Source organism: Nyctibius grandis, chromosome 5 (genome assembly GCF_013368605.1).
Source record: "Nyctibius grandis isolate bNycGra1 chromosome 5, bNycGra1.pri, whole genome shotgun sequence".
In the NCBI taxonomy this organism is placed as follows: Eukaryota; Metazoa; Chordata; class Aves; order Nyctibiiformes; family Nyctibiidae; genus Nyctibius; species Nyctibius grandis.
This window is the reverse complement of record NC_090662.1, coordinates 66,826,031-66,840,522: the sequence shown is the minus strand read 5'-3', so window position 1 is coordinate 66,840,522 and position 14,492 is coordinate 66,826,031. Positions and strand designations below refer to the sequence as shown.

General features: G+C 47.6%; 1 protein-coding gene across 1 annotated transcript in view; it reads right to left on the bottom strand.

The window, feature by feature from the left end:
• HIPK2 (homeodomain interacting protein kinase 2) overlaps positions 1-14,492 on the bottom strand; it is a 135,464-nt gene that overhangs the window by 92,554 nt on the left and 28,418 nt on the right.

The following is a 14,492-nucleotide window of genomic DNA, read 5'->3' as shown; positions in this document are numbered from 1 at the left end:
TGGATCTGACTTAAGCCCTCTGTTTATTCTTATAAAACCACTGTGTAGCTTCTGGCCTACAGAGAGCCAGGATGGGACCAGGAGATGGTACACTGTGACACAATGGAGGTGCGTGGACAAAGTTAAGCAGCCAGGACAGAAGAAGCAGATGATGTTTCAGGTTGCTTGCCAAGTATGCGTGTGGGAATTGTGCACAATGCTGGTCTGTGCTCAGGGACACTGGAGATGGGAGTTACACAACATGGGCTTCACTGTGTGCTCTCAGTTCTCCCAGATTTATAAAATTGTGTTCATCTATTCTTATTCACAGTGACAATACCATCACTGGAAAGCAGATGCCCTGGAAATGAACAGCATTGTTAATGAAGCAACGTACACATTAGCATGTGGCAGAACTAGGTCCTAATATAAATTTACTTGTTAAGAAAAGACAAAAACCTATTTTCTTGCAAGCTTCTTTAGTTCTAGAAGAGTTCACGATCTCCTACATCTTTATTTAAAAAAACCCCACCAAACAAACAAAAAAAAGAAACCCACAACCTCATAACCAAAGTGAAAATAAAGTATCACTTAGACAGACATACTGAATGATTCTGAGTAATATTCCACTGAAACAGAAAATGCTCCTATTCAGAAAAAAAGACATGGTCCACAGAGAAGAGGACATCTAAGTCCTCACCTGCTGCCAGCTTTCCCTGCCCAGGGTATGGATGGTACCACTGGGTCAAAGGTATTGTGAACAGCACAAATTTATGGGGGGGATTCCTCGGGAAGGAGTCAGCGCCCAGCAGGAGTTAAAGCAGAAAGGCACAGCCTTCTTCACCCTTCTATCTGTCATCAGTGCTTCTTTTTAATAAACTGGAATGACTAGGGAAGAAAAAGACAATATGCTGAGCTGGCACCGTTGCGGAATTATTAAGCACAAACATAACCTTGACTTGTTTTCAACTTTAAAAAGTTAAAAGCTGAATGAATGCCTCAGTGACAAAACCACAACAAACTCCACAGTGCACATGGATGACTTCTTCATGTTGCTCTTCGTAAGATTCTGGAGCTCATATGTATGCATACACACACACACACACACACACGCATGCATAAACATATACACCCATACATAAAAACACAAAAGTTACTCCACACTTCCAATGCTGAGTAGCACGATCAAGCAAACACACCTAAACACACCCAACACCCATTTTCCAGTTAATTCCCAGCAGCCCAAAGCCCAGGAACTGCTCAGGAGAGCGGCGCTGTGGCAAGTCAAAAACCACTCTGCGTAGCTACACAGAAGTAACCGGCAAAGCAATCGCTCCAGTTTGCTTCAACACCCCCACCTTCTTCCCTGCCGCAGTGATGAATTTGTGAAGACAGGGCAGACGCAGAAGAAAAACCCTATCAGGACAAGTGGGGAAACCCTCACCCCTGCCAGAACATGCAACGTAAAACCCCAACAACCCCGCTCTAGCAGTGAAGCCCTGCAAACCACGGCGTGCCCTCCTTTGCAGGCATTACTCCTGGCTTTAACGTGATTTCTGATGCTGTTTGCTGCCATTCGTATTAAATCCACCCCCACCAGCCTCGTTGGCAGCAATTTCCAAGGTCCATGTGACTGGGCCCTCGGACCCTCCCAGCTCCCTGCCCCTCTAAGTGCTTTCTCTCCTCTCTCCTTTCTATGAGGCGATGATGTTGCCACAAATGCCGTAGCATGTGGCATGCAGCGAGCTCAGAGAGCTGCAGCAATATTACTCAACTTGTCATCCCGGACACAAATATCATATGTGAGTGAGCCGAAACCGTGTTTGTTTTCCCACTGATTAAGAAGTGTCACGGTGTTCCTCCTAGTGCAGTACCGACCTGCCTGGAGAGTGGGGTTGGTTTGATGTATGTTTTCCCCCTGGACGCAAATAATAAGGCAGATGTAATTGGTAACATATTGTGGACCTAGCAGAGGTGTAATTTATAGCTTTATGGCTTTCATTCCATGGTGCGCTTGAGCAATATCTCTTCATACAAAATAAAAAGAGAAAACAACGCCTGACGCAGAACAAGGAGAAAGCTTCTTCTCACAAGCTCCTCTAAAGATGACACCAAAAGATCCAGGCACCCGAAATTAAAGTCAGGGATGTGAAGCACAGCAGCTGCAACTTTCTCAGCACTGCAGTAAAAATTGGGATAATCGCCACCATTAAGAGACAGACTTTCAACTGGTGCAAACTGGCAGGGCTCCAGCTGATATCAGCTGACGCTAAAAACAAGGTCAGCAGTCACTCAATGCTGTCAACGTCAGATGGCTGCCTGTGCCCCTTGGTGAAACAACTTGTTGTTAGGGACTGGTTTCCCCATCAATAACCAGCCTCTTGCTGTCCCTGCAACACTGCTGGCAGACTTAGCAGGGGAACAGGAACAGGGGACAAACACTGATCCACCCTGGGACCCCAAAAACAGCAGGGGTGGAGGAAGCAGGGCTGTCTTGTGGCTAAAGGGGGGACTTTGGACTCCTCTGCTGCCACTTCTATCCTCCTCAGAGGTTATAGCTCATCGCAGGAGAAGTATTTTTTTTTCCCTAAAAAGAGAAGTATGAAATCTACCTTTCATCCAAAATTATTTTCTCACATTTGAGGTTTTAGGGACACATATTGTAGGGAGAATAACTTGGCCAGCTCTTCAGCATAGTCCAATACCAAGAAATTACAGGCTGATTGACAGCTTGGTGATGGGAAAAGAAGGCTTCTGCAGCAAAGTCATTTTTATTGCAAATTTGCTTGTGCAGCTAATGTGAGAAAAACACAACCCTAAATTTCCCGCGGACACTATCAAATTGTGCTGGTGGCATGTTCCTTTTTTTCAAAAAGGATCTTCACTCCATGGCAATAGCAGAAATAGTAATAAATGTGAATAAAAGTTGGATGGTTTGTTGCAGGGATCAAATTCCTCATTACAGCCTGTAACGTGATTTACAACTTCAGCCTTTTGATTACACAGGCTGACAACAGCTTGCCACGACGACCACAAAGAAACAAGCTGGCAGTAATGGGGCAATCCATGCCAGCCAAGCCCTGTGACAGTGATTCCCCCTGAACATCCCCCAGAGCCAGTGGGGATGCTCCCGAGGAGCATCCTCACTCCTGGGGTCTTAGACAGATGGAGGGGCCATAAGCCATGGAGCGATGGAAAACAGGCTGTTTCACTTGGGAAAAGTCCTCTTAAACCCCCGCTCACAGCTCTGCTAAGAAACCTCCTGTGTGAGGCTGTGCCCCTCTGGACACCTCCCTTTGCTGCAGGAAGATCCTAGCAGACATCTTGCCACATTTTGTGCAGGACAGCCCGAGGCTGGACCCTGGCTCCTCGCCTTTTTGCTCTCTGCCAAGAGCAGAGGGGATGAGGATGCTCAGGACAAGCAGCCGTGCCCACCAAGCACTCCTGCTCACCCAAAGCCTGGCTCAGTGGCCCCACCTGTGCTAGCAAAAGCTTCATCTGGACTAAGGCAAGTGGCAACAAGGGCTGAGCTCAGGCTTGGTCCCTGCCTTGGCAGGGGTGCAGGGCAGCCTCCTGCAGCCCCAGTTAGCCAGCCAGGCTGCAGCCAGGACTCTGTAACAGCTAAATACAAGCCCTGAAGAATGTAGGTCTAATTTTTATATCACCCCTGTGCATGGCAAGTCTCTGGGCTGGGAGCAGAATCAAGGTTGGGCACCATGCATTAAATAAAATTGATAGTTCCTTTCTTTAATAATGAATTTTAGTGGAGCCATTTAAAGCTCTCACACAATTGACAGTAACTGGATTTAATGGGGCCTCACCTGTCCTTGATATGACTCACGTAACTCCCCGTAGGATCCACATGAGCTGAAGTATGTAGCATGCAGCCATGGGACAACATTAAAACAGCCTGAATGACTCTTATTAAAAGACTTGAGGGTTGTTTTTTTTTCTGAGAACTCCTCCCACGTCAGCTTTCATTTAATAATAATTTAGCAGTGCTATTTACAATTCAGATGGCCCTCTTCTGCATGCATACACAAATCATGCAGCCACCTCACTTGTACTTCCAACAGGTTTCAGAAAAACAAATGAGGTAAAGTTCCCTATACACCCACCTCACCCCAAAGGGCAAAAAACTACACTTTGGGGACTAAAAAAGAAACAGTTTGAAAGTCACTGATGTTTCCTTCTGCTTTACTCCTAGCACTTACTGCTGATTTATAAATGCGTCCTTTGTGGTGGCAAGAGACCAAGCCCCTGCCCTGTAGTAAGTAGGCAGTAAGACCTTTTGCAGTACCTGCAGAGCTGCCAGTGCACTGTAACCAGAGGCTACTTGCTGACTGCTGTGAGAACGACAGTGCCTGCTTGAAAATACCGTCGAAAGCAAACGGCATGTGTTCAGCATATAAATGATGCACACAAGACACTCCTGAAATAAATATCTTCCACTTCTCCCCAGAGAGGCACAAGCCTGCAAACTCATATGCACGCCCAGGTTAAGAAGGCAATGAAAAGGAGATCTTCCAGGTATGGCTAATGTATCGCACCTTCAAAATAGCCGTGTCTCAGGCACAACACTCTTCTTCACAGTGGCCTCTGTGTGGCCCCTTTTGAGGCATTGTCCTCAGTACCACTGCACTCTTGGAACCTCCTTATAATTTATGTCCCTGGAGGCTACACAAATTCCTTTCCTTGTGCTACCAAATGTTTGGAGACAACCTCAAACTGGAGTTTAGACCTCAACAGCCTCAGCTCCTTCCTGTTCCTGGTGAGCAGAAGATGTCAAGGGAGCCTTCATTCTAGTTGAAGATCTCCCTGCCTTCCTGCTCTGCTCTTCCTGTCCTGCTAGTAAAACTGTCTCGTCCTAATTAGTAGTTTCCCAAATGCTTATATAGCGTGTGGCAGTTCTCAAAGATGTGACAGAGCCCATCCCCTGCACTGCTCCAGACCTGGCTACACATGGCTCCAAGCTGCCACGTTTGATCCGTGTCCCACAGCCAGACGAGAAAGCAAGACTTTCCAACATACAGAGCAGCCATAAACAAAAGCAAACAAACAAAGCCAAACATCCTTCTATCCCCTCCAAAAAAGCACGTCCCTGCTGCAGCATGATGGTGAGGGAACTCTGATTCCAATCACCTTCACACCCCGTATTCCCCTGTCACCCCAACTGCCCTCCTACACATCTTTCTCCTGAATTTATAGCATCAGCAACACAACTCTGCTTACTATTTCATACTCCATACCGTGACTTTCCTTTATACCTAGGATAAAAGTTAGCAACCAGGACCTGTTAGTACTCTTGGGCATGGGGGGGATGTAGGCAGTTGCTCCCTATCATGCCCTGAGGATGTTATTTTGGCATGTGGCTCAGGATACGGCTATCTCTCCCCCCCTCCCCATCTTTATTACCTTCTTCACTCTCCCTTTTAACTCCTTAAATCCAGGGCAAGTTGCCTGCTAAGTACTTAAAGCCTTCTCAGCTGACCAGGGAGAAGAGGACACAGCCAGGGAAATATTGGGGACACCTTCCTCTGAGCCAGCCCTGTCCATCCTTCCACCTTCCCTCAGCCTCCAGCTCTACTGCACCTACCCGTGGGCACAGGAGGTGCTGGGAGAGGTGGTAAGGGCTGGCTGGGGCTGCTAGCCAGCACCGCCTGGGGAGCAGGGCAGTCAGCAAGCCCGGGCTCAGTGCCTATGTACCAATGCAGGCTGAAGGCTGGTGAGATGGCACACACCTGCTTTCCTCTCCAGGACATCTCCTGGTGCTGGAGGTGGTGGGAGATGGGTGCTTTCTGGTGCACAGTCCCTGCAGGGGCAGCATCTTTTTTCCCAGGGCTACGCATGGAGACTGTGAGATGGGCAGAGCTGTCTGGGCTGGGTCTAGTGGCTCCTGGAAGCATCCCTGCCACCCCAGGTGAGAGCTGTCATGAGTAGCTCTGCGGGAAATGGGCTACCCAGAGCCCTGGTGCATCCTGCACAGACTGAACGAGACAGCACCACCCTGGCCTGGAGCCTGGAAACGTCTAGGCTGCTTCAGCCCCATCCGCCCACGCTTGTCACATCTGGTGGGTCACTAGACAATGTCATGTGAGCTGGGTTTGGACCATGGGCAACCACTTAAATAAGCCTGCTATACATCTGAAACACCAAACTCTTAGGAATTAGTGAATACAAGCTACCACTAGCCACAGATCCCCCTTTGAACCATCTATGCTGTCTTTATTTCGTTTCTATAGACCAAAGTCTATTGCAAAGTCCCTGCAATATCAAGCCTTTCCTTCAGTGCTCAGTGACCACAATTTCACATCTCACCACTACAAAACCCCACTCTTCCATATCCACTGCAAGCCACAAAGACCTAGTATCTTCTGTAACCTAGAAACACCGCGATTCTTAATTCATCCTTTTCATGTGGGTTCAGGTGCCCAAAAGCGTGAGTAACCAGCTATGGGTCCATATGAAATATTCCTCGTTTTAGGCATGTGAAGCAAAATCTCAGGGACAAATATACACACTTACATTTAAATCCTTGATTACACCTCAGTGAAGGATTCTTTTTGGGTCACTTCCATCTCCCACTTTAATGAATTGCAGTAATGACAAGAGATATTACAGATTTCCTCAGTAAATTGTGACTAGTTTATGTTTCACATTATAGTTAATTAACAGTGCAACACCTGAGAACGCAGGTTAAAATACACCTCACCAGAGGCTGCCTCATTACTTCCCTGCAGATGCTACAGCCACTGGACCTGACAGCAATTTCTAGATCTTGATGTGAGAAGGTCCAGCAGTAAAGTCCATGTTCCCCTGAACTAGAAGGTAACCCCTAGATACCTTCCTAGGGGAAAACCCAGCACGGTTGCAATAGTGCAAAACAACTTCTCTCCAGGACACCTCAACATCACTGAGTGGGAAGCAAATGAAGGCAGCAAGCGAATACATGGGATAGGTTACAGCCTTGACAAAACACAGCCAGACCCCAGTAAGTAAATCCCCTTCAGCATATCTGTCAAAGCTGACAGGAAGACTGTCACCTCTATGGAAATCATGAAATGACGCTGCAAACACTCTACCAAGATGTCAAAGTGCTCTCCAGACATAATGTAAGAAACCTGGGAGTCCGCTGTGCCCACGGCAGGTCTCAGAGGCTTGAGAAGGCAGATGGATAGCCCTGCCAGAGGTACCTCGCTGAGCAACAGTCCTCCCTAGCCAGGGAGCGAAGACATCAGCTCCTGTGACAACTTCTGGAGTCCCAAGAGCAAAATGACGTGATGAATGATAAAGACAGAGACAACGGCAGCACCTGAAAGCCTTCAAGGTCTGCATGAGAGTGCAAAGGAATTTATGCACAATCTCAGTGTAAAGACATTTTAGGGAAGTGGGTGTCAATGAAGTCAGGAACAAGTTTTACAACCAAACACTCAGTACTCCCAAGGGCCTTGGAGGAGAAGAAAGTCTGCTCTGGAGTCAGAGATGGGATGAGAAAAAAAACAAACAAGATGAAGTCAGACAGGCAGGATCAACAAAAGCCCTGCTTTGAAGCTTTATCTTTGGAGGACACTGAAGGATGTCTAACAACATGCTTTGCTGAAGAAATCCCTCTGTCAGTTGTCTCAGAGAGAGGCCCAGCAGAGCTGAGGCACATGCTGGGTGCCCAGCTGGGGCTCTGCTGCAGGCTGCTGGGGGACCCATGAGCAGCACCACATCTGCTTAAAGAGCAGGAGACTGCAGTAACACCCGCAGTACCACTCAAAATGAGGCATGACACACTGAGGCTTGTATAATGCCATGCTTAAACGAGCTCCTGAAGTGTGGGAACAGCCAGAGAAGATGGGGAAAGCAAGCTACAAAACAATGTTTTGTGGCTTCCCCATCCTGAAGCTTAAATGGATCCAGATGAGTCTAGAAGCAATTATTTGGATCAATGTGCCAGGTAGGACTGTTTGGCAACGGCATATGTGTTCTGGTCACCTTCCTCCCTCCCGTCATATGTCCTCAACACAGGGAGAGTGGAACAAACTTTAAGCACGGCATTTCTACAGCACCCAAAATTCCCTTTGGAGAGCTATACAAGATAGCCTGAGCAGTAAATATGAAACTGGCCAGGGCTTGCCTTATAGTCCAGTTTAGCATGCGTGTGGGTCCATACGTTTAACCTCCAAACAAATCTGTGATACAAGAGCCTCTAGGTTCCCACAAGCTCCATCTCTGATTGCTACTTGCTGACAGAGTTGCATCCTGAAAGCAGAACTGAAAAAAAGTCAGCATGGCTCTGATTTCCAGGCAGCGTGAGTCAAATCACTCCGTTGGGTCACTTCAGTTTCCATCTTCCAAACAGGGGTTGAGCACAGTATCCCCATCATACAGGGGAAACAGAGGACTTCCTCAGTTCCTGACCCCAGGTCCTACAGACTTCACTGGACACCCTATCTGGCCCTCCATGACCTTAGTTCCTGGAAAAGGGTACCAGGGCCTCTAGAAAAGGGACCAAAATGAATCAGTGTTTCCCTCTGCTGCCCTGTCTGTGCCCCCCTCACCCATGCAGCACTGGTACTCTCATGGCTTCCCACAACTGCCTAGTGGAAAGTATATTTTGGCATTTTCTACCACAGCTGCCTTCCCACCTGGATGACTTCCCACTACCTGTAAATATTAGCTTTGTAATGTCAATGACTCCAACCAGCCCGCAAGTGTGGTGAAACCACAGGCAATGGCTGGCACCTCTCATACCTCACTCGTTAGAAGCAACACTACTTATGAAGGCAGGACATGGGCAAGGCTTGCTGGAGTCTCAGGCTGAGCCTCTCACTCCCACAGGATTTTTTCCTAAGTAAGTGTTGCATTTGCAAAGAGGCCATTGCATGACATTCAGCCCTCGCTTTGTTTACGAAATCTGAAACTCAGGTCAAGCGCTAGCTGGGCTGAAAAGGTCAGTTTGCCTGTTCATAAAGCCCCTCCCTTCATTTCATTTCCATCACGATACAGACCTGTTGGAGAGAAACAAGCCTCTGGTGAGGTCTGGATGAAATACACAGGATCCGGGCTGCAAAGGAAGACTAAGATGCAAGGAGAAAGGTGGAGAAGCTGGGCACAGGGCTCTGCCAAAGCAGAAAATTGAGATGATAGACTGATTTGATGACCTCCCAACTATCTCAAATCCAGGGTTAGCTACACCTCCTCGCTTTGGCAGCAACAGCTCCTTTTCAAACAAGAATGACCAAACAGAGGATTTACAGCACTCTCATACATAGGGCTATGGGGTGTTTTAGGAAATTAAGAGAAAGGATCCTGCAGGTTAATCACCTGACCTGCACTTTAAGTAGTTAAAACAATTCTGTAAATAACCTGTCCTCACACAGGCTCACACACACACACACATGCACAGAGAAAAGCCCTTCAGTTCCTCAAGGAAACACATCTTGAGCATGAATTTTTCACCTTGTCTTCCAGGCTTTACCTTCCTCATCACTTAGGGCCAAGAAAACATCCCCAAAGTGATGGCCAAACAGTCAGAAACCTTTTTTGCTGTCACTCATGGCTTTTGGTTTGCATTTCAAAGTAAGACTATAAGCCCAGAAATGTATGACATGAAACGGGCTGGGGACACGAGCTGGGACCAGAATGGACACAGTGGGACTAAGCCACCTGGCCCAAGCAAACGACTATCGGGGAGACACAGGGTTTAAGGTTTAGGTGTGGACTCATTTCTCCTCCAAAACCCCCTCTTTAACCCTCTCAGGCTGCGCCTGAGAAAGTAACCCTGTAGAAAAGTGCCACTTAACTGTCTCTCTCTCGATCCCTTCTCCTTTGGGAGTTGCGAGTAGCTCGTAGGAGGCCACACTGAGAGGCAGTTGTGGCAGTCTCCATGAGAACATGGCGTACTAACGACTGGCCGTATCCATGGGAACCTCGGCGGCTCTTCTGGCTCGGAAATTCCAACGGGTTCCTTTGCTGTGTTTGAGGCTGTACTGACCTCTGTCACACAAAACACACAGTCACACTCAGGCACACATAGACGTGCAAGCGCTTGCACAGCCAGAAGATGACCCACGAAGGCAATGAATCTCTTCTCCAAAAGAAATGAGTGGTGCTGCCCCAAGCGATCCCACAGAAGTGCCTCTGGACACCTCCCTGCCCCACTGCTGGCTGGCTGATGGGGCTGCGGGCCGGCAGTACATGCCTGGCCTCCCGCTGTCTTCACAGCAACTTTCTTTTCAAGCAAGGTCTAATAGGACAGAGGTCAGTTCAGCATGCAGCGAAGCAGCTTGTCTGGCCAAGGAAGGACAGCCTAGGTGATGCAGGAAGCTCTTGCTAACACAGAATTAAAACCCAATTTATGCGTGGGGATAAACTACATGAAGGATTTCAGACTCTTGAAAAATAAACATCCAGGAGCTCAGGAAACAATATCTACTTGAGAAAGAAGGATATAAGGCCCTTGTGTGCGATGAAGAAGCTCAGGGACACCAGTAACTGCCTACTCCCCCTCAAAGCTCTAAAACAACAGAAATCAGAGGAAGGTAAGTCATTAAGAGAAATAAAACAATAAAAACCTCCACCTGTATCAGCTGAACTCCCTGGCTACCATCAATCTCTCCCCCAGGTTTCTCTTTTGTGCAGGATATGATCATTTATTGACATATTTATTTACTCAGCTCTATAGCGCTTCACGCCATGGCTGCTGGGCTTCTTGTGCTGGCAAGACTAGAGCATGACAGGAGTGAAGCTGAACCTAGAGATCAGTATGATACATGCTAAATGCCTTCTGCAGTGCAGCCTGAGGCATGCTACTGCTCTGACGGGCTAGAAAGCGGGACCGAGCTTCAAAAACAGGCTCTAGGCAGAGATAGCCCCACAGCCAGACTGGGCATACACCCTCCTCTTCAACCAAGAAAGAGCAAGCAGGTGATAGCTTCAATGGGGTGTACAGTGAAAGACAACCCTTGGTGTAACTTTGCTCCAGACCGCTTGGTGCTTTCAAGACCCTGAACAGCACCCTGCAGAGACACGGGCACCTGAGCATGTCTCACGTCATGTACGACTGCGCTTACTCTTCGCTATCAGTAACTGCTGTGTGGCACTCACGGGTACAGCACAGTTGCTGAAGCCAAACCTACTGTATTAAAAATCCATGTTAGAAAGGAGAAGTGGCTACAGATGATAGACTAGCTAAAGGGGCTGTCAGGCCTCCTTCTCAGCCATGATCCTATGTTTGTGAACTGACATGTCGCTATGCACTTACCCCATCACTTCCATAACCACCTTTTAGGCACTAATACAGCTGTTTTGCAGCCACGTCCTTTCAACCCAGAACACTCAACTCTTTCCTCTTCCTACAGCAATGAAATTAGAGGATTCAGCCTAGATGCAGTGGGATGACAAGTTCAGAATCATCAACGAGCCAGTGATATTGCAGCCAAGCTGTCCACAGTCACACCTATGGGTTTCAACTAATGATGAAGTCTGGCCAAACTGAGTCACAGGGAAAGCAGAGTTTCTGGGAAAGTAAGGTCTGTATGATTTTCTCACAAGGAGCAAATGCACTACTGTTTCCGCAGGATCCAGAAAAAACAAATTAGAAACATCTTGTGGTCAATCACAAGAGCTTTCAGTAGGTCTAGGAGAACCCTGGGCATCTTAGGTTTGCCTAACATAGCAACGACTGGGGAAAACAACGGCCTGGGGTGGGCCTATGGTTGTTGGCAGAGTGATTGTGAGAATCCTAGTAAATGATGAGAGGGGGGAACTGCCAAAAAAACAAAACAAAAACCAGCTAGGGGAATTCAGTACCAAAAGTCCTGTCAACTTTTGTCAGACCGTATGCACTCAAAACTCACAGAGAGCTTTCCAATATTCGTATGGATGAAGAATAAGGAGAGACTGGAAACTAGATTCAGGAGAAGTACAGTAACTGGGCAAAGAATTTCAGTGGGAAGGGGCGAGTTTACACCCTATATAAATATGCAATTCATTCGACGTTTGCAGTATTCCTTTGTGGACACACTCCTTGGGTTTGGTCATTTTTCATATCTCAAAATAGCCACGCTTCCCTCTTTAGTCCCTCCTGGGCTCATGGGAGACTGAAATGAGTCACCAGAGGACCAGCTGAGTCACCCAGCCAAAGCCTGGGAAGAGATGCAAAATTGGTCATCACATCCACGACTAAAACGTGGATGACGGCAGCCCTCCTAGCAACCAACCATACATTAGACAGCAGAGATTGGAGACCACTGCCACTACGAGCCATTATTTTAAGCCAGACAGAAGGTGGCCTTAAATGACACTAGTACAATGCAAAACAAGCGCTGACCGCTGGTTCTGCATCTGACACAACACCCTTCTCCATTCAGTTTCCCCATCCCAGTCGCATTAAGAAAAAGGGAGTTCCTTATCTCAGAAAAGGCCATCTCCATCTTCCAGATCACAGGCAATTTCTAGCTGATTTTCCAACTTCTATGAACGAAAAACATAATTCATTGCAGTGCTTTAGAGGATCACCAAATCTTAACAAAACCTGTTTCGATATGCAATCTCCCTCAGGACCAAATAACTATGACCTTTTAAGAACACAGGTCTGTATTTCATTTTTATGTCTATTATCTTCAGAACAAAAGGAAGTGGGGAAGTTGCTTTTGGGCACAGAAAATGTATTTACCTAACAATTTTTTTTACGGTGGTTACAAAAGTTTAGCGAATGAATTCAGTGTTCAGGACAGTGGGTGACAGTTACACCTGACCTGAGGAGCTGGGCACACTGTGAGCAGATTCAGTGCAAGCTCCTTTGCCCCATACATCACCCAGACAATGAACCACAACCTTGCATTTGGGCACCAAACAAACGATGCTCATCTTGACCGGCTGCTCAGCCCTCCTGAACCTGCTGTCGATCAGCATACCCCATCAGGCACGTCTCTGACACACCTGAACAGGCTAAAAGAGCCGAGTGGGACCTCATTCCTACAAATGTTAGTCACAGGCGTGAAGTTTAAAACAGACGTTTAAAACAGGACCTACAAAATCAGCATCCCTCAACACAGAGCTCGCCTTTATCTCTGTCCCCTTTATGGAAATCTGGCAAAAACAGAAAACAGGATGTAGCTGAGTGACAAAAGCCACTGAGGGCCACAGAAAGCCCTAATATTAAGTATTATGGAAATATTTACTTCACAGGAGAGACAAATAAAGGGGAGAAGATATAACTCTAGAGCAAAATGAACAGTAGGTGGATCTCTAGGGTAAACGCCTGTTCTCCCTATGCTGTCATGGAAGAGCAAAGCTGAATTGGAAGGGCTGGGTTGCGTTGCACAGCTGCTCAGGGAAACCTGTCTCTGCACAGCTCACTGTCGCCGTGTGAAGCGCATGCCACAAGCTACCACCAAGCCAAGTGTGGGGAACTCCAAAGCAGCGGGTGGTTATGGGGACAGCACGTGTAGCAGATACACAGTGCAGGTCCCTCTGTGGCTCACCCAGAAAACCTGCCGGCTTGAGGCCCCCGACCACACTCCTCTCACCTGTCCCCAGCAGCAGCGAATGGCACTGAGGGACTGCACGCGAAATGGCACCAAACAGGTTTTCATGAAACTGCTCTAAATTTCCCAACTAATGATGTCACTCCTGTTTTGTCTTGGTCCTTCCCTCCAGCTCATCCCTGGGTTTCAGCAAGGCCACGATGCATCCACCTTGCTGTGCCTCTGCACCCAGCCCTCTGCACCTTCTTTCCTTTTTCCTTTACCCAAAAAAAAAAAAAAAAAAAGAAGAGCTGAGAGGTTCAGATGGGCATCAGTGAATGAAGGACCCAACAAGCCAGCATAACATTTGAACCTTAGGGAAGACAGATGTTAAACAGAAGCAGGTGTAATGGGACATCTAGTCTTTTAAAGGCTCAGTGGTAGACTCTCCAAGCTGTTCAAATGAAATGATAACTTACTCCATGCTCTGCAGGGTCAGAAAATAAATATGAAACTGGATCTTGGCAGCACCAGGAGATCCCAAAATTGACCCTCACGCTTTCTGCTCTGCCTGCTCCAAGGAACATGCTATTCCTGGAGGAGTTTTAAAAAATAAAGCCCAAGCAAGTGTTCTCATGTCTTCTCCACTTCCCAAAGCCAACACAAGCAGCTTGCTTGAGTGGCCCTCCCCCACACAGCACCCTCTGGCTCCTGGCACTTGCTTACAGCCCAGCACCGGCACGAGGGACTGCCCTGGTACCAACCACGAGGACTGCAGCAAAGGCAGTGTGCAGCTCAGCACACGTGAGCTACAATAAACTTGTCAGACTGTGCCAGACGTGACTGCCACAACAGCAACACAGCGTGTGCAGCCCTGCTAAAAAACAAACAAATTCCTAAGACATCTCAAAACACAGATGTAGGTAAACGGCCACTCTCCTGACGCTGCAAGTACAGTTATGCTACAGGGCTTGCCTGAAAAATATATACCCTCCTGATGCGTGACACTTCAGAAATGCTTCAGCATGGCTATAGAAGGGAGCCAGGGAAAAACAA